A 19,132-nucleotide genomic window follows, 5' to 3' on the forward strand; every position below is an offset into this window, starting at 1 on the left:
ATAGAAAACCAGACAGAGGTGATCAATACATTCGAAAAAACCTGACAAAACATGATCAAGCCCACCAAAGCTAATCCAAACACACCAAAAACTGGGCTAAACAGAATCAAAACAAATCAAAACAAATCCAAACCTTCTAAAAACCCGCCAAAATATTTCAAAACCCGTCAAAACTAATCAAAATATTCTGAATACCCGCCAAAACATTCCAAATACCAGCCAAAAGATTTTAAAACTCGCCAAAAAGTATCCAAACATTCCAAAACCTGCCAACACAATAAAAACAACTCAAGAGAATACAAAACATTCTAAAACCCATCCAAGACATTCCGAAAACCCGCCAAAACATCATAAAAACAAATCAAAACCAACCAAAATATTCCAAAAACCCGCCAAAATGATTTAGACCCGCAAAACTCATCAAAACATTCTGAAAAGATGCCAAAACATTAGAAAACCAGCCTGAACTGATCAAAACATTCAAAAAACTTGGCAAAACATCATAAAAACAAATCAAAACCAACCGAAACATTCCAAAAACCAGCCAAAATATTCCGAAATCTGGCCAAAACATCATAAAACCAAATCAAAACCAACCAAAACATTCCACAAACCCGACAAAATAGTTTAGAACCCGCCAAAACTGATCAAAACATTCTGAAAAGATGCCAAAATACTATCAAACCAGTAAGAAGTGATCGAAACATTCAATAACTTGCCAAAACATAATCAAAACAAATGAAAGCAAACCAAAACATTCCAAATACCCGCCAAAAGATTTGAAAACCCGCCAAAAGGAATCCAAACATTCCAAAACCTGCCAACACAATAAAAACAACTCAAGAGAAAACAAAACATTCTAAAACCCAACCAAAACATTCCGAAAACCCACCAAAACATCATAAAAACAAATCAAAACCAACCAAAAAATAAGAGGAACACGGCAACATATTGGCAAGCAAGAGACGGAGAACGCGGCACCTTCTAGGAGGCCAAGAAGGAAGCCGCACAACACCTGCACTGTGTCTGCAACTTTCAAACTGCTAGAAGCTAGTGGCTTGCCACTGGCCTGCCTCTTCAATTGCCATTAGCATTCCAATGGAAGCTATTCTTGGACAACTTTGCTCTGCTTGCTGCTAGTTCTGCCCCAGCCTACCATAGAGAACCTTGCTCTTGCCTTGAGGCTCTGAGATGCCAAGAACTTGTCAACTTCAAAGGGCAGGCCGGGCTACATCTACTCAGCTGCCACAGTTTCTCCTTGCTAGACCTAGTGGGAAAGCATTTTGCTGAGATGCAGAAGGCAAGAAACGCAGAATACGGAGACGCGGAGCTGTCCCAAGTGCCGCTGCCAGGCGTCTTTCCGCAGAAGGAGCGCCCCGGAGCGCACCGCAACCGGCACCGTCATCTCTGCGCAAAGAGCCAAAATATTTTCAAACCCGCCAAAACTAATCCAAAAATATTTTCAAACCCGCCAAAATAGAAAACCAGACAGAAGTGATCAATACATTCGAAAAAACCTGACAAGACATGATCAAGCCCACCAAAGCCAATCCAAACACACCAAAAACTGGGCTAAACAGAATCAAAACAAATCAAAACAAATCGAAACCTTCTAAAAACCCGCCAAAATATTTCAAAACCCGTCAAAACTAATCAAAACCTTCCGAATACCCGCCAAAAGATTCCAAATACCCGCCAAAAGATTTTAAAACCCGCCAAAAAGAATCCAAACATTCCAAAACCTGCCAACACAATAAAAACAACTCAAGAGAATACAAAACATTCTAAAACCCAACCAAGACATTCCGAAAACCTGCCAAAACATCATAAAAACAAATCAAAACCAACCAAAATATTCCGAAAACACGCCAAAATTATTTAGACCCGCAAAACTCATCAAAACATTCTGAAAAGATGCCAAAACATTAGAAAACCAGCCTGAACTGATCAAAACATTCAAAAAACTTGGCAAAACATCATAAAAACAAATCAAAACCAACCAAAACATTCCTAAAACCTGACAAAATAGTTTAGAACCTGCCAAACCTGATCAAAACATTCTGAAAAGATGCCAAAATACTAGAAAACCTGTAAGAAGTGATCGAAACATTCAATAACTTGCCAAAACATAATCAAAACAAATGAAAGCAAACCAAAACATTCCAAATACCCACCAAAAGATTTTAAAACCCGCCAAAAGGAATCCAAACATTCCAAAACCTGCCAAGACAATATAAACAACACAAGAGAAAACAAAACATTCTAAAACACCATCAAACCATTCCGAAAACCCGCCAAAACATCATAAAAACAATTCAAAACCAACCAAAAAATAAGAGGAACATGGCAACATATTGGCAAGCAAGAGACGGAGAACGTGACACCTTCTAGGAGGCCAAGAAGGAAGCCGCACAACACCTGCACTGTGTCTGCAACTTTCAAACTGCTAGAAGCTAGTGGCTTGCCACTGGCTTGCCTATTCAATTGCCATTAGCATTCCAATGGAAGCTATTCTTGGACAACTTTGCTCTGCTTGCTGCTAGTTCTGCCCCAGCCTACCATAGATAACCTTGCTCTTGCCTTGAGGCTCTGAGATGCCAAGAACTTGTCAACTTCAAAGGGCGGGCCGGGCTACATCTACTCAGCTGCCACAGTTTCTCCTTGCTAGACCTAGTGGGAAATCATTTTGCTGAGATGCAGAAGGCAAGAAACGCAGAATACGGAGACGCGGAGCTGTCCCAAGTGCCGCTGCCAGGCGTCTTTCCGCAGAAGGAGCGCCCCGGAGCGCCCCGCAACCGGCACCGTCATCTCTGCGCAAAGAGCCAAAATATTTTCAAACCCGCCAAAACTCATCCAAAAATATTTTCAAACCCGCCAAAATAGAAAACCAGACAGAGGTGATCAATACATTCGAAAAAACCTGACAAAACATGATCAAGCCCACCAAAGCTAATCCAAACACACCAAAAACTGGGCTAAACAGAATCAAAACAAATCAAAACAAATCCAAACCTTCTAAAAACCCGCCAAAATATTTCAAAACCCGTCAAAACTAATCCAAAAATATTCTGAATACCCGCCAAAACATTCCAAATACCCGCCAAAAGATTTTAAAACTCGCCAAAAAGAATCCAAACATTCCAAAACCTGCCAACACAATAAAAACAACTCAAGAGAATACAAAACATTCTAAAACCCAACCAAGACATTCCGAAAACCCGCCAAAACATCATAAAAACAAATCAAAACCAACCAAAATATTCCAAAAACCCGCCAAAATGATTTAGACCCGCAAAACTCATCTAAACATTCTGAAAAGATGCCAAAACATTAGAAAACCAGCCTGAACTGATCAAAACATTCAAAAAACTTGGCAAAACATCATAAAAACAAATCAAAACCAACCGAAACATTCCAAAAACCAGCCAAAATATTCCGAAATCTGGCCAAAACATCATAAAAACAAATCAAAACCAACCAAAACATTCCAAAAACCTGACAAAATAGTTTAGAACCCGCCAAAACTGATCAAAACATTCTGAAAAGATGCCAAAATACTAGAAAACCAGTAAGAAGTGATCGAAACATTCAATAACTTCCCAAAACATAATCAAGACAAATGAAATCAAACCAAAACATTCCAAATACCCGCCAAAATATTTTAAAACTCGCCAAAAAGGAATCCAAACATTCCAAAACCTGCCAAGACAATCAAAACAACACAAGAGAAAACAAAACATTCTAAAACACCATCAAAACATTCCGAAAACCCGCCAAAACATCATCAAAACAAATCAAAACCAACCAAAAAATAAGAGGAACACGGCAACATATTGGCAAGCAAGAGACGGAGAAGGTGACACCTTCTAGGAGGCCAAGAAGGAAGCCGCACAACACCTGCACTGTGTCTGCAACTTTCAAACTGCTAGAAGCTAGTGGCTTGCCACTGGCCTGCCTCTTCAATTGCCATTAGCATTCCAATGGAAGCTATTCTTGGACAACTTTGCTCTGCTTGCTGCTAGTTCTGCCCCAGCCTACCATAGAGAACCTTGCTCTTGCCTTGAGGCTCTGAGATGCCAAGAACTTGTCAACTTCAAAGGGCGGGCCGGGCTACATCTACTCAGCTGCCACAGTTTCTCCTTGCTAGACCTAGTGGGAAAGCATTTTGCTGAGATGCAGAAGGCAAGAAACGCAGAATACGGAGATGCGGAGCTGTCCCAAGTGCCGCTGCCAGGCGTCTTTCCGCAGAAGGAGCGCCCCGGAGCGCCCCGCAACCGGCACCGTCATCTCTGCGCAAAGAGCCAAAATATTTTCAAACCCGCCAAAACTCATCCAAAAATATTTTCAAACCCGCCAAAATAGAAAACCAGACAGAGGTGATCAATACATTCGAAAAAACCTGACAAAACATGATCAAGCCCACCAAAGCTAATCCAAACACACCAAAAACTGGGCTAAACAGAATCAAAACAAATCAAAACAAATCCAAACCTTCTAAAAACCCGCCAAAATATTTCAAAACCCGTCAAAACTAATCAAAATATTCTGAATACCCGCCAAAACATTCCAAATACCAGCCAAAAGATTTTAAAACTCGCCAAAAAGTATCCAAACATTCCAAAACCTGCCAACACAATAAAAACAACTCAAGAGAATACAAAACATTCTAAAACCCATCCAAGACATTCCGAAAACCCGCCAAAACATCATAAAAACAAATCAAAACCAACCAAAATATTCCAAAAACCCGCCAAAATGATTTAGACCCGCAAAACTCATCAAAACATTCTGAAAAGATGCCAAAACATTAGAAAACCAGCCTGAACTGATCAAAACATTCAAAAAACTTGGCAAAACATCATAAAAACAAATCAAAACCAACCGAAACATTCCAAAAACCAGCCAAAATATTCCGAAATCTGGCCAAAACATCATAAAACCAAATCAAAACCAACCAAAACATTCCACAAACCCGACAAAATAGTTTAGAACCCGCCAAAACTGATCAAAACATTCTGAAAAGATGCCAAAATACTATCAAACCAGTAAGAAGTGATCGAAACATTCAATAACTTGCCAAAACATAATCAAAACAAATGAAAGCAAACCAAAACATTCCAAATACCCGCCAAAAGATTTGAAAACCCGCCAAAAGGAATCCAAACATTCCAAAACCTGCCAACACAATAAAAACAACTCAAGAGAAAACAAAACATTCTAAAACCCAACCAAAACATTCCGAAAACCCACCAAAACATCATAAAAACAAATCAAAACCAACCAAAAAATAAGAGGAACACGGCAACATATTGGCAAGCAAGAGACGGAGAACGCGGCACCTTCTAGGAGGCCAAGAAGGAAGCCGCACAACACCTGCACTGTGTCTGCAACTTTCAAACTGCTAGAAGCTAGTGGCTTGCCACTGGCCTGCCTCTTCAATTGCCATTAGCATTCCAATGGAAGCTATTCTTGGACAACTTTGCTCTGCTTGCTGCTAGTTCTGCCCCAGCCTACCATAGAGAACCTTGCTCTTGCCTTGAGGCTCTGAGATGCCAAGAACTTGTCAACTTCAAAGGGCGGGCCGGGCTACATCTACTCAGCTGCCACAGTTTCTCCTTGCTAGACCTAGTGGGAAAGCATTTTGCTGAGATGCAGAAGGCAAGAAACGCAGAATACGGAGACGCGGAGCTGTCCCAAGTGCCGCTGCCAGGCGTCTTTCCGCAGAAGGAGCGCCCCGGAGCGCACCGCAACCGGCACCGTCATCTCTGCGCAAAGAGCCAAAATATTTTCAAACCCGCCAAAACTAATCCAAAAATATTTTCAAACCCGCCAAAATAGAAAACCAGACAGAAGTGATCAATACATTCGAAAAAACCTGACAAGACATGATCAAGCCCACCAAAGCCAATCCAAACACACCAAAAACTGGGCTAAACAGAATCAAAACAAATCAAAACAAATCGAAACCTTCTAAAAACCCGCCAAAATATTTCAAAACCCGTCAAAACTAATCAAAACCTTCCGAATACCCGCCAAAACATTCCAAATACCCGCCAAAAGATTTTAAAACCCGCCAAAAAGAATCCAAACATTCCAAAACCTGCCAACACAATAAAAACAACTCAAGAGAATACAAAACATTCTAAAACCCAACCAAGACATTCCGAAAACCCGCCAAAACATCATAAAAACAAATCAAAACCAACCAAAATATTCCGAAAACCCGCCAAAATGATTTAGACCCGCAAAACTCATCAAAACATTCTGAAAAGATGCCAAAACATTAGAAAACCAGCCTGAACTGATCAAAACATTCAAAAAACTTGGCAAAACATCATAAAAACAAATCAAAACCAACCAAAACATTCCTAAAACCTGACAAAATAGTTTAGAACCTGCCAAACCTGATCAAAACATTCTGAAAAGATGCCAAAATACTAGAAAACCAGTAAGAAGTGATCGAAACATTCAATAACTTGCCAAAACATAATCAAAACAAATGAAAGCAAACCAAAACATTCCAAATACGCACCAAAAGATTTTAAAACCCGCCAAAAGGAATCCAAACAATCCAAAACCTGCCAAGACAATATAAACAACACAAGAGAAAACAAAACATTCTAAAACACCATCAAACCATTCCGAAAACCCGCCAAAACATCATAAAAACAAATCAAAACCAACCAAAAAATAAGAGGAACATGGCAACATATTGGCAAGCAAGAGACGGAGAACGTGACACCTTCTAGGAGGCCAAGAAGGAAGCCGCACAACACCTGCACTGTGTCTGCAACTTTCAAACTGCTAGAAGCTAGTGGCTTGCCACTGGCTTGCCTATTCAATTGCCATTAGCATTCCAATGGAAGCTATTCTTGGACAACTTTGCTCTGCTTGCTGCTAGTTCTGCCCCAGCCTACCATAGAGAACCTTGCTCTTGCCTTGAGGCTCTGAGATGCCAAGAACTTGTCAACTTCAAAGGGCGGGCCGGGCTACATCTACTCAGCTGCCACAGTTTCTCCTTGCTAGACCTAGTGGGAAATCATTTTGCTGAGATGCAGAAGGCAAGAAACGCAGAATACGGAGACGCGGAGCTGTCCCAAGTGCCGCTGCCAGGCGTCTTTCCGCAGAAGGAGCGCCCTGGAGCGCACCGCAACCGGCACCGTCATCTCTGCGCAAAGAGCCAAAATATTTTAAAACCCGCCAAAACTAATCCAAAAATATTTTTAAACCCACCAAAATAGAAAACCAGACAGAAGTGATCAATACATTCGAAAAAACCTGACAAAACATGATCAAGCCCACCAAAGCTAATCCAAACACACCAAAAACTGGGCTAAACAGAATCAAAACAAATCAAAACAAATCCAAACCTTCTAAAAACCCGCCAAAATATTTCAAAACCCGTCAAAACTAATCAAAACCTTCCGAATACCCGCCAAAACATTCCAAATACCCGCCAAAAGATTTTAAAACCCGCCAAAAAGAATCCAAACATTCCAAAACCTGCCAACACAATAAAAACAACTCAAGAGAATACAAAACATTCTAAAACCCAACCAAAACATTCCGAAAACCCACCAAAACATCATAAAAACAAATCAAAACCAACCAAAATATTCTGAGAACCCGCCAAAATGATTTAGACCCGCAAAACTCATCAAAACATTCTGAAAAGATGCCAAAACATTAGAAAACCAGCCAGAACTGACCAAAACATTCAAAAAACTTGGCAAAACATCATAAAAACAAATCAAAACCAACCAAAATATTCCAAAAACCCGCCAAAATATTCCGAAATCTGGCCAAAACATCATAAAAACAAATCAAAACCAACCAAAACATTCCAAAAACCCGACAAAATAGTTTAGAACCCGCCAAAATTGATCAAAACATTCTGAAAAGATGCCAAAATACTAGAAAACCAGTCAGAAGTGATCGAAACTTTCAATAACTTGCCAAAACATCATCAAAACAAATGAAAGCAAACCAAAACATTCCAAATACCTGCCAAAATATTTTAAAACCCGCCAAAAGGAATCCAAACATTCCAACACCTTCCAAGACAATAAAAGCAACACAAGAGAAAACAAAACATTCTAAAACACCACCAAAACATTCCGAAAACCCACCAAAACATCATCAAAACAAATCAAAACAAACCAAACAATAGGAGGAACACGGCAACATATTGGCAAGCAAGAGACGGAGAGCGCGGCACCTTCTAGGAGGCCAAGAAGGAAGCCGCACAACACCTGCACTGTGTCTGCAACTTTCAAACTGCTAGAAGCTAGTGGCTTGCCACTGGCCTGCCTCTTCAATTGCCATTAGCATTCCAATGGAAGCTATTCTTGGACAACTTTGCTCTGCTTGCTGCTAGTTCTGCCCCAGCCTACCATAGAGAACCTTGCTCTTGCCTTGAGGCTCTGAGATGCCAAGAACTTGTCAACTTCAAAGGGCGGGCCGGGCTACATCTACTCAGCTGCCACAGTTTCTCCTTGCTAGACCTAGTGGGAAAGCATTTTGCTGAGATGCAGAAGGCAAGAAACGCAGAATACGGAGACGCGGAGCTGTCCCAAGTGCCACTGCCAGGCGTCTTTCCGCAGAAGGAGCGCCCCGGAGCGCACCGCAACCGGCACCGTCATCTCTGCGCAAAGAGCCAAAATATTTTAAAACCCGCCAAAACTCATCCAAAAATATTTTCAAACCCGCCAAAATAGAAAACCAGACAGAGGTGATCAATACATTTGAAAAAACCGGACAAAACATGATAAAGCCCACCAAAGCTAATCCAAACACACCAAAAACTGGGCTAAACAGAATCAAAACAAATCAAAACAAATCGAAACCTTCTAAAAACCGGCCAAAATATTTCAAAACCCGTCAAAACTAGTCAAAACATTCCGAACACCCGCCAAAACATTCCGAACACCCGCCAAAAGGAATCCAAACATTCCAAAACCTGCCAACACAATAAAAACAACTCAAGAGAATACAAAACATTCTAAAACCCAACCAAAACATTCCGAAAACCCACCAAAACATCATAAAAACAAATCAAAACCAACCAAAATATTCCGAGAACCCGCCAAAATGATTTAGACCCGCAAAACTCATCAAAACATTCTGAAAAGATGCCAAAACATTAGAAAACCAGCCAGAACTGATCAAAACATTGAAAAAACTTGGCAAAACATCATAAAAACAAATCAAAACCAACCAAAACATTCCAAAATCCCGACAAAATAGTTTAGAACCCGCCAAAATTGATCAAAACATTCTGAAAAGATGCCAAAATACTAGAAAACCAGTCAGAAGTGATCGAAACTTTCAATAACTTGCCAAAACATCATCAAAACAAATGAAAGCAAACCAAAACATTCCAAATACCTGCCAAAAGATTTTAAAACCCGCCAAAAGGAATCCAAACATTCCAACACCTTCCAAGACAATAAAAGCAACACAAGAGAAAACAAAACATTCTAAAACACCACCAAAACATTCCGAAAACCCACCAAAACATCATCAAAACAAATCAAAACAAACCAAACAATAGGAGGAACACGGCAACATATTGGCAAGCAAGAGACGGAGAGCGCGGCACCTTCTAGGAGGCCAAGAAGGAAGCCGCACAACACCTGCACTGTGTCTGCAACTTTCAAACTGCTAGAAGCTAGTGGCTTGCCACTGGCCTGCCTCTTCAATTGCCATTAGCATTCCAATGGAAGCTATTCTTGGACAACTTTGCTCTGCTTGCTGCTAGTTCTGCCCCAGCCTACCATAGAGAACCTTGCTCTTGCCTTGAGGCTCTGAGATGCCAAGAACTTGTCAACTTCAAAGGGCGGGCCGGGCTACATCTACTCAGCTGCCACAGTTTCTCCTTGCTAGACCTAGTGGGAAAGCATTTTGCTGAGATGCAGAAGGCAAGAAACGCAGAATACGGAGACGCGGAGCTGTCCCAAGTGCCGCTGCCAGGCGTCTTTCCGCAGAAGGAGCGCCCCGGAGCGCACCGCAACCGGCACCGTCATCTCTGCGCAAAGAGCCAAAATATTTTCAAACCCGCCAAAACTCATCCAAAAATATTTTCAAACCCGCCAAAATAGAAAACCAGACAGAGGTGATCAATACATTCGAAAAAACCTGACAAAACATGATCAAGCCCACCAAAGCTAATCCAAACACACCAAAAACTGGGCTAAACAGAATCAAAACAAATCAAAACAAATCGAAACCTTCTAAAAACCGGCCAAACTATTTCAAAACCCGTCAAAACTAATCAAAACATTCCGAATACCCGCCAAAACATTCCGAACACCCGCCAAAAGGAATCCAAACATTCCAAAACCTGCCAACACAATAAAAACAACTCAAGAGAATACAAGACATTCTAAAACCCAACCAAAACATTCCGAAAACCCACCAAAACATCATAAAAACAAATCAAAACCAACCAAAATATTCCGAAAACCCGCCAAAATAATTTGGACCCGCAAAACTCATCAAAACATTCTGAAAATATGCCAAAACATTAGAAAACCAGCCAGAACTGACCAAAACATTCAAAAAACTTGGCAAAACATCATAAAAACAAATCAAAACCAACCAAAATATTCCAAAAACCCGCCAAAATATTCCGAAATCTGGCCAAAACATCATAAAAACAAATCAAAACCAACCAAAACATTCCAAAATCCCGACAAAATAGTTTAGAACCCGCCAAAATTGATCAAAACATTCTGAAAAGATGCCAAAATACTAGAAAACCAGTCAGAAGTGATCGAAACTTTCAATAACTTGCCAAAACATCATCAAAACAAATGAAAGCAAACCAAAACATTCCAAATACCTGCCAAAAGATTTTAAAACCCGCCAAAAGGAATCCAAACATTCCAACACCTTCCAAGACAATAAAAGCAACACAAGAGAAAACAAAACATTCTAAAACACCACCAAAACATTCCGAAAACCCACCAAAACATCATCAAAACAAATCAAAACAAACCAAACAATAGGAGGAACACGGCAACATATTGGCAAGCAAGAGACGGAGAGCGCGGCACCTTCTAGGAGGCCAAGAAGGAAGCCGCACAACACCTGCACTGTGTCTGCAACTTTCAAACTGCTAGAAGCTAGTGGCTTGCCACTGGCCTGCCTCTTCAATTGCCATTAGCATTCCAATGGAAGCTATTCTTGGACAACTTTGCTCTGCTTGCTGCTAGTTCTGCCCCAGCCTACCATAGAGAACCTTGCTCTTGCCTTGAGGCTCTGAGATGCCAAGAACTTGTCAACTTCAAAGGGCGGGCCGGGCTACATCTACTCAGCTGCCACAGTTTCTCCTTGCTAGACCTAGTGGGAAAGCATTTTGCTGAGATGCAGAAGGCAAGAAACGCAGAATACGGAGACGCGGAGCTGTCCCAAGTGCCGCTGCCAGGCGTCTTTCCGCAGAAGGAGCGCCCCGGAGCGCACCGCAACCGGCACCGTCATCTCTGCGCAAAGAGCCAAAATATTTTCAAACCCGCCAAAACTCATCCAAAAATATTTTCAAACCCGCCAAAATAGAAAACCAGACAGAGGTGATCAATACATTCGAAAAAACCTGACAAAACATGATCAAGCCCACCAAAGCTAATCCAAACACACCAAAAACTGGGCTAAACAGAATCAAAACAAATCAAAACAAATCTAAACCTTCTAAAAACCCGCCAAAATATTTCAAAACCCGTCAAAACTAATCAAAACCTTCCGAATACCCGCCAAAACATTCCAAATACCCGCCAAAAGATTTTAAAACCTGCCAAAAGGAATCCAAACATTCCAAAACCTGCCAAGACAATAAAAACAACTCAAGAGAATACAAAACATTCTAAAACCCAACCAAAACATTCCGAAAACCAGCCAAAACATCATAAAAACAAATCAAAACCAACCAAAATATTCTGAAAACCCGACAAAATAGTTTAGAACCCGCCAAAACTGATCAAAGCATTCTGAAAAGATGCCAAAATACTAGAAAACCAGTCAGAAGTGATCGAAACTTTCAATAACTTGCCAAAATATAATCAAAACAAATGAAAGCAAACCAAAACATTCGAAATACCCGCCAAAATATTTTAAAACCCGCCAAAATGAATCCAAATATTCCAAAACCTGCCAAGTCAATAAAAACTACACAAGAGAAAAAAAAACATTCTAAAACACCACCGAAACATTCCGAAAACCAGCTAAAAGATTCCAAAATCTGGCAAAAATTAATAAAAACAAAACTAAAGCAAAGAAAACATTCTTAAAACACACCAAGTATTTCAAAACCTGTCATAAGTCTTCAAAATATTCTAAAACCCAGTCAAACAAAAATAAAAACCTGCCAAAACATGACAAAGCCCACAAAAACTTATCCAAAAACACCAAAAACCCGCCAGAGTTTTAGAAAAACAAAACAAATCAAAACATTCTAAAAACCCAACAAGAACATTTTTAAACTTGCCCGAATGAATCAAAACATTCTAAAACCCACCATATCATATTAAAAACTTATCAAAATCAACCAAAACCTTCTGAAAAGACATCAAAACCTTCCAGAAACCCGCCATAATATTCTAGAATCCCCAAAAACTTATCAAAATATTGTGAGAACACGACACCACAGGAAAAATCTCAGCAAAACTAATCCAAACACATCAAAATATAATAAAGAACAATCTAAAAAATCGCGTGGGAAGCCATGATCTTGTAGCAGTTAGAAAGATGCGGACACTGTCCGGGTGTTGTGCGGCTTCACTCTTCGCATCGTAGAAGGTACCGCGCTCTCCGTCTCTCGGATGCGATCAAGCGGCTCTTCGCGCAGAGAGCACTGTGCCGGTCACTGTGCGCTGCGGAGCTCTCTTTCTGCCGAAAGACGCCTGGCAGCGGCACTTAACTTCGGAGAGCTCCGTATCTCCGTATTCTGCATTTCTTGTCTTCTGCGTCTCAGCAAAATGCTTTTCCACTGTGTCTAGCAAGGAGAAACTGTGCCAGCACAGTATACGTGCCCGGACTTGTGTTCTCAATTCCCGAGTTCTCGGCATCTCAAAAAATAATGGGAGGAGCAAGGTTATCGATGGTGGGCTGGGGCAAAACTAGACGCAAGCACAGCAAAGTTGCGCAAGAATACCTTCCATTTGGATGCTAATGGCAATTGAAGAGGCAGGCAAGTGGTAAGCGTTGAAATTCTAGCAGTTAGAAAGATGCAGACACAGTCCGGGTGTTGTGCGGCTTCACTCTTCTCATCGTGGGAAGGTACCGCGCTCTCCGTCTCTCGGATGCGATCAAGCGGCTCTTCGCGCAGAGAGCACTGTGCCGGTCACTGTGCGCTGCGGAGCTCTCTTTCTGCCGAAAGACGCCTGGCAGCGGCACATAACTTTGGAGAGCTCCGTATCTCCGTATTCTGCATTTCTTGTCTTCTGCCTCTCAGCAAAATGCTTTTCCACTGTGTCTAGCAAGGAGAAACTGTGCCAGCACAGTATACGTGCCCGGACTTGTGTTCTCAATTCCCGAGTTCTCGGCATCTCAAAAACTAACGGGAAGAGAAAGGTTATCTATGGTGTGCTGGGGCAGGACTAGACGCAAGCAGAGCAAAGTTGTCCAAGAATACCTTCCTTTCGGATGCTAATGGCAATTGAAGAGGCAGGCAAGTGGTAAGCCTTGAAATTCTAGCAGTTAGAAAGATGCAGACACAGTCCGGGTGTTGTGCGCTTCACTCTTCGCATCGTGGGAAGGTACCGCGCTCTCCGTCTCTCGGATGCGATCAAGCGGCTCTTCGCGCAGAGAGCACTGTGCCGGTCACTGTGCGCTGCGGAGCTCTCTTTCTGCCGAAAGACGCCTGGCAGCGGCACTTAACTTCGGAGAGCTCCGTATCTCCGTATTCTGCATTTCTTGTCTTCTGCGTCTCAGCAAAATGCTTTTCCACTGTGTCTAGCAAGGAGAAACTGTGCCAGCACAGTATACGTGCCCGGACTTGTGTTCTCAATTCCCGAGTTCTCGGCATCTCAAAAACTAAAGGGAAGAGCAAGGTTATCTATGGTGTGCTGGGGCAGAACTAGCAGCAAGCAGAGCAAAGTTGTGCAAGAATACCTTCCTTTCGGATGCTAATGGCAATTGAAGAGGCAGGCAAGTGGTAAGCCTTGAAATTCTAGCAGTTAGAAAGATGCAGACAAGGTCCGGGTGTTGTGCGGCTTCACTCTTCGCATCGTAGAAGGTACCGCGCTCTCCGTCTCTCGGATGCGATCAAGCGGCTCTTCGCGCAGAGAGCACTGTGCCGGTCACTGTGCGCTGCGGAGCTCTCTTTCTGCCGAAAGACGCCTGGCAGCGGCACTTAACTTCGGAGAGCTCCGTATCGCCGTATTCTGCATTTCTTGTCTTCTGCCTCTCAGCAAAATGCTTTTCCACTGTGTCTAGCAAGGAGAAACTGTGCCAGCACAGTATACGTGCCCGGACTTGTGTTCTCAATTCCCGAGTTCTCGGCATCTCAAAAACTAACGGGAAGAGCAAGATTATCTATGGTGGGCTTGGGCAGAACTAGACGCAAGCACAGCAAAGTTGTGCAAGAATACCTTCCTTACGGATGCTAATGGCAATTGAAGAGGCAGGCAAGTGGTAAGCCTTGAAATTCTAGCAGTTAGAAAGATGCGGACACAGTCCGGGTGTTGTGCGGCTTCACTCTTCGCATCGTGGAAGGTACCGCGCTCTCCGTCTCTCGGATGCGATCAAGCGGCTCTTCGCGCAGAGAGCACTGTGCCGGTCACTGTGCGCTGCGGAGCTCTCTTTCTGCCGAAAGACGCCTGGCAGCGGCACATAACTTTAGAGAGCTCCGTATCTCCGTATTCTGCATTTCTTGTCTTCTGCGTCTCAGCAAAATGCTTTTCCACTGTGTCTAGCAAGGAGAAACTGTGCCAGCACAGTATACGTGCCCGGACTTGTGTTCTCAATTCCCGAGTTCTCGGCATCTCAAAAACTAAAGGGAAGAGCAAGGTTATCTATGGTGGGCTGGGGCAGAACTAGACGCAAGCAGAGCAAAGTTGTCCAAGAATACCTTCCTTACGGATGCTAATGGCAATTGAAGAGGCAGGCAAGTGGTAAGCCTTGAAATTCTAGCAGTTAGAAAGATGCAGACACTGTCCGGGTGTTGTGCGGCTTCACTCTTCGCATCGTAGAAGGTACCGCGCTCTCCGTCTCTCGGATGCGATCAAGCGGCTCTTCGCGCAGAGAGCACTGTGCCGGTCACTGTGCGCTGCGGAGCTCTCTTTCTGCCGAAAGACGCCTGGCAGCGGCACATAACTTCGGAGAGCTCCGTATCTCCGTATTCTGCATTTCTTGTCTTCTGCGTCTCAGCAAAATGCTTTTCCACTGTGTCTAGCAAGGAGAAACTGTGCCAGCACAGTATACGTGCCCGGACTTGTGTTCTCAATTCCCGAGTTCTCGGCATCTCAAAATCTAAAGGGAAGAGCAAGGTTATCTATGGTAGGCTGGGGCAGAACTAGAAGCAAGCAGAGCAAAGTTGTGCAAGAATACCTTCCTTTCGGATGCTAATGGCAATTGAAGAGGCAGGCAAGTGCTAAGCCTTGAAATTCTAGCAGTTAGAAAGCTGCGGACAAGGTCCGGGTGTTGTGCGGCTTCACTCTTCGCATCGTGGAAGGTACCGCGCTCTCCGTCTCTCGGATGCGATCAAGCGGCTCTTCGCGCAGAGAGCACTGTGCCGGTCACTGTGCGCTGCGGAGCTTTCTTTCTGCCGAAAGACGCCTGGCAGCGGCACATAACTTCGGAGAGCTCCGTATCTCCGTATTCTGCATTTCTTGTCTTCTGCGTCTCAGCAAAATGCTTTTCCACTGTGTCTAGCAAGGAGAAACTGTGCCAACACAGTATACGTGCCCGGACTTGTGTTCTCAATTTCCGAGTTCTCGGCATCTCAAAAACTAACGGGAAGAGCAAGATTATCTATGGTGGGCTTGGGCAGAACTAGACGCAAGCACAGCAAAGTTGTGCAAGAATACCTTCCTTACGGATGCTAATGGCAATTGAAGAGGCAGGCAAGTGGTAAGCCTTGAAATTCTAGCAGTTAGAAAGCTGCGGACACAGTCCGGGTGTTGTGCGGCTTCACTCTTCGCATCGTGGAAGGTACCGCGCTCTCCGTCTCTCGGATGCGATCAAGCGGCTCTTCGCGCAGAGAGCACTGTGCCGGTCACTGTGCGCTGCGGATCTTTCTTTCTGCCGAAAGACGCCTGGCAGCGGCACATAACTTCGGAGAGCTCCGTATCTCCGTATTCTGCATTTCTTGTCTTCTGCGTCTCAGTAAAATGCTTTTCCACTGTGTCTAGCAAGGAGAAACTGTGCCAACACAGTATACGTGCCCGGACTTGTGTTCTCAATTTCCGAGTTCTCGGCATCTCAAAAACTAACGGGAAGAGCAAGATTATCTATGGTGGGCTTGGGCAGAACTAGACGCAAGCACAGCAAAGTTGTGCAAGAATACCTTCCTTACGGATGGTAATGGCAATTGAAGAGGCAGGCAAGTGGTAAGCCTTGAAATTCTAGCAGTTAGAAAGCTGCGGACACAGTCCGGGTGTTGTGCGGCTTCACTCTTCGCATCGTGGAAGGTACCGCGCTCTCCGTCTCTCGGATGCGATCAAGCGGCTCTTCGCGCAGAGAGCACTGTGCCGGTCACTGTGCGCTGCGGAGCTCTCTTTCTGCCGAAAGACGCCTGGCAGCGGCACTTAACTTCGGAGAGCTCCGTATCGCCGTATTCTGCATTTCTTGTCTTCTGCGTCTCAGCAAAATGCTTTTCCACTGTGTCTAGCAAGGAGAAACTGTGCCAGCACAGTATACGTGCCCGGACTTGTGTTCTCAATTCCCGAGTTCTCGGCATCTCAAAAACTAACGGGAAGAGCAAGGTTATCTATGGTGGGCTTGGGCAGAACTAGACGCAAGCACAGCAAAGTTGTGCAAGAATACCTTCCTTACGGATGCTAATGGCAATTGAAGAGGCAGGCAAGTGCTAAGCCTTGAAATTCTAGCAGTTAGAAAGCTGCGGACACAGTCCGGGTGTTGTGCGGCTTCACTCTTCGCATCGTGGAAGGTACCGCGCTCTCCGTCTCTCGGATGCGATCAAGCGGCTCTTCGCGCAGAGAGCACTCTGCCGGTCACTGTGCGCTGCGGAGCTCTCTTTCTGCCGAAAGACGCCTGGCAGCGGCACTTAACTTCGGAGAGCTCCGTATCGCCGTATTCTGCATTTCTTGTCTTCTGCGTCTCAGCAAAATGCTTTTCCACTGTGTCTAGCAAGGAGAAACTGTGCCAGCACAGTATACGTGCCCGGACTTGTGTTCTCAATTCCCGAGTTCTCGACATCGCAAAAACTAACGGGAAGAGCAAGGTTATCTATGGTGGGCTTGGGCAGAACTAGACGCAAGCACAGCAAAGTTGTGCAAGAATACCTTCCTTACGGATGGTAATGGCAATTGAAGAGGCAGGCAAGTGCTAAGCCTTGAAATTCTAGCAGTTAGAAAGATGCAGACAAGGTCCGGGTGTTGTGCGGCTTCACTCTTCGCATCGTGGAAGGTACCGCGCTCTCCGTCTCTCGGATGCGATCAAGCGGCTCTTCGCGCAGAGAGCACTGTGCCGGTCACTGTGCGCTGCGGAGCTCTCTTTCTGCCGAAAGACGCCTGGCAGCGGCACATAACTTTAGAGAGCTCCGTATCTCCGTATTCTGCATTTCTTGTCTTCTGCGTCTCAGCAAAATGCTTTTCCACTGTGTCTAGCAAGGAGAAACTGTGCCAGCACAGTATACGTGCCCGGACTTGTGTTCTCAATTCCCGAGTTCTCGGCATCTCAAAAACTAATGGGAGGAGCAAGGTTATCTATGGTGGGCTGGGGCAAAACTAGACGCAAGCACAGCAAAGTTGTCCAAGAATACCTTCCTTACGGATGCTAATGGCAATTGAAGAGGCAGGCAAGTGCTAAGCCTTGAAATTCTAGCAGTTAGAAAGATGCAGACAAGGTCCGGGTGTTGTGCGGCTTCACTCTTCGCATCGTGGAAGGTACCGCGCTCTCCGTCTCTCGGATGCGATCAAGCGGCTCTTCGCGCAGAGAGCACTGTGCCGGTCACTGTGCGCTGCGGAGCTCTCTTTCTGCCGAAAGACGCCTGGCAGCGGCACTTAACTTCGGAGAGCTCCGTATCGCCGTATTCTGCATTTCTTGTCTTCTGCGTCTCAGCAAAATGCTTTTCCACTGTGTCTAGCAAGGAGAAACTGTGCCAGCACAGTATACGTGCCCGGACTTGTGTTCTCAATTCCCGAGTTCTCGACATCGCAAAAACTAACGGGAAGAGCAAGGTTATCTATGGTGGGCTTGGGCAGAACTAGACGCAAGCACAGCAAAGTTGTGCAAGAATACCTTCCTTACGGATGCTAATGGCAATTGAAGAGGCAGGCAAGTGGTAAGCCTTGAAATTCTAGCAGTTAGAAAGATGCAGACAAGGTCCGGGTGTTGTGCGGCTTCACTCTTCGCATCGTGGAAGGTACCGCGCTCTCCGTCTCTCCGATGCGATCAAGCGGCTCTTCGCGCAGAGAGCACTGTGCCGGTCACTGTGCGCTGCGGAGCTCTCTTTCTGCCGAAAGACGCCTGGCAGCGGCACTTAACTTCGGAGAGCTCCGTATCGCCGTATTCTGCATTTCTTGTCTTCTGCGTCTCAGCAAAATGCTTTTCCACTGTGTCTAGCAAGGAGAAACTGTGCCAGCACAGTATACGTGCCCGGACTTGTGTTCTCAATTCCCGAGTTCTCGGCATCTCAAAATCTAAAGGGAAGAGCAAGGTTATCTATGGTAGGCTGGGGCAGAACTAGAAGCAAGCAGAGCAAAGTTGTGCAAGAATACCTTCCTTTCGGATGCTAATGGCAATTGAAGAGGCAGGCAAGTGCTAAGCCTTGAACTTCTAGCAGTTAGAAAGCTGCGGACAAGGTCCGGGTGTTGTGCGGCTTCACTCTTCGCATCGTGGAAGGTACCGCGCTCTCCGTCTCTCGGATGCGATCAAGCGGCTCTTCGCGCAGAGAGCACTGTGCCGGTCACTGTGCGCTGCGGAGCTCTCTTTCTGCCGAAAGACGCCTGGCAGC

The sequence above is a fragment of the Passer domesticus genome, chromosome 2 (assembly GCF_036417665.1).
Source record: "Passer domesticus isolate bPasDom1 chromosome 2, bPasDom1.hap1, whole genome shotgun sequence".
Classification (NCBI taxonomy): Eukaryota; Metazoa; Chordata; class Aves; order Passeriformes; family Passeridae; genus Passer; species Passer domesticus.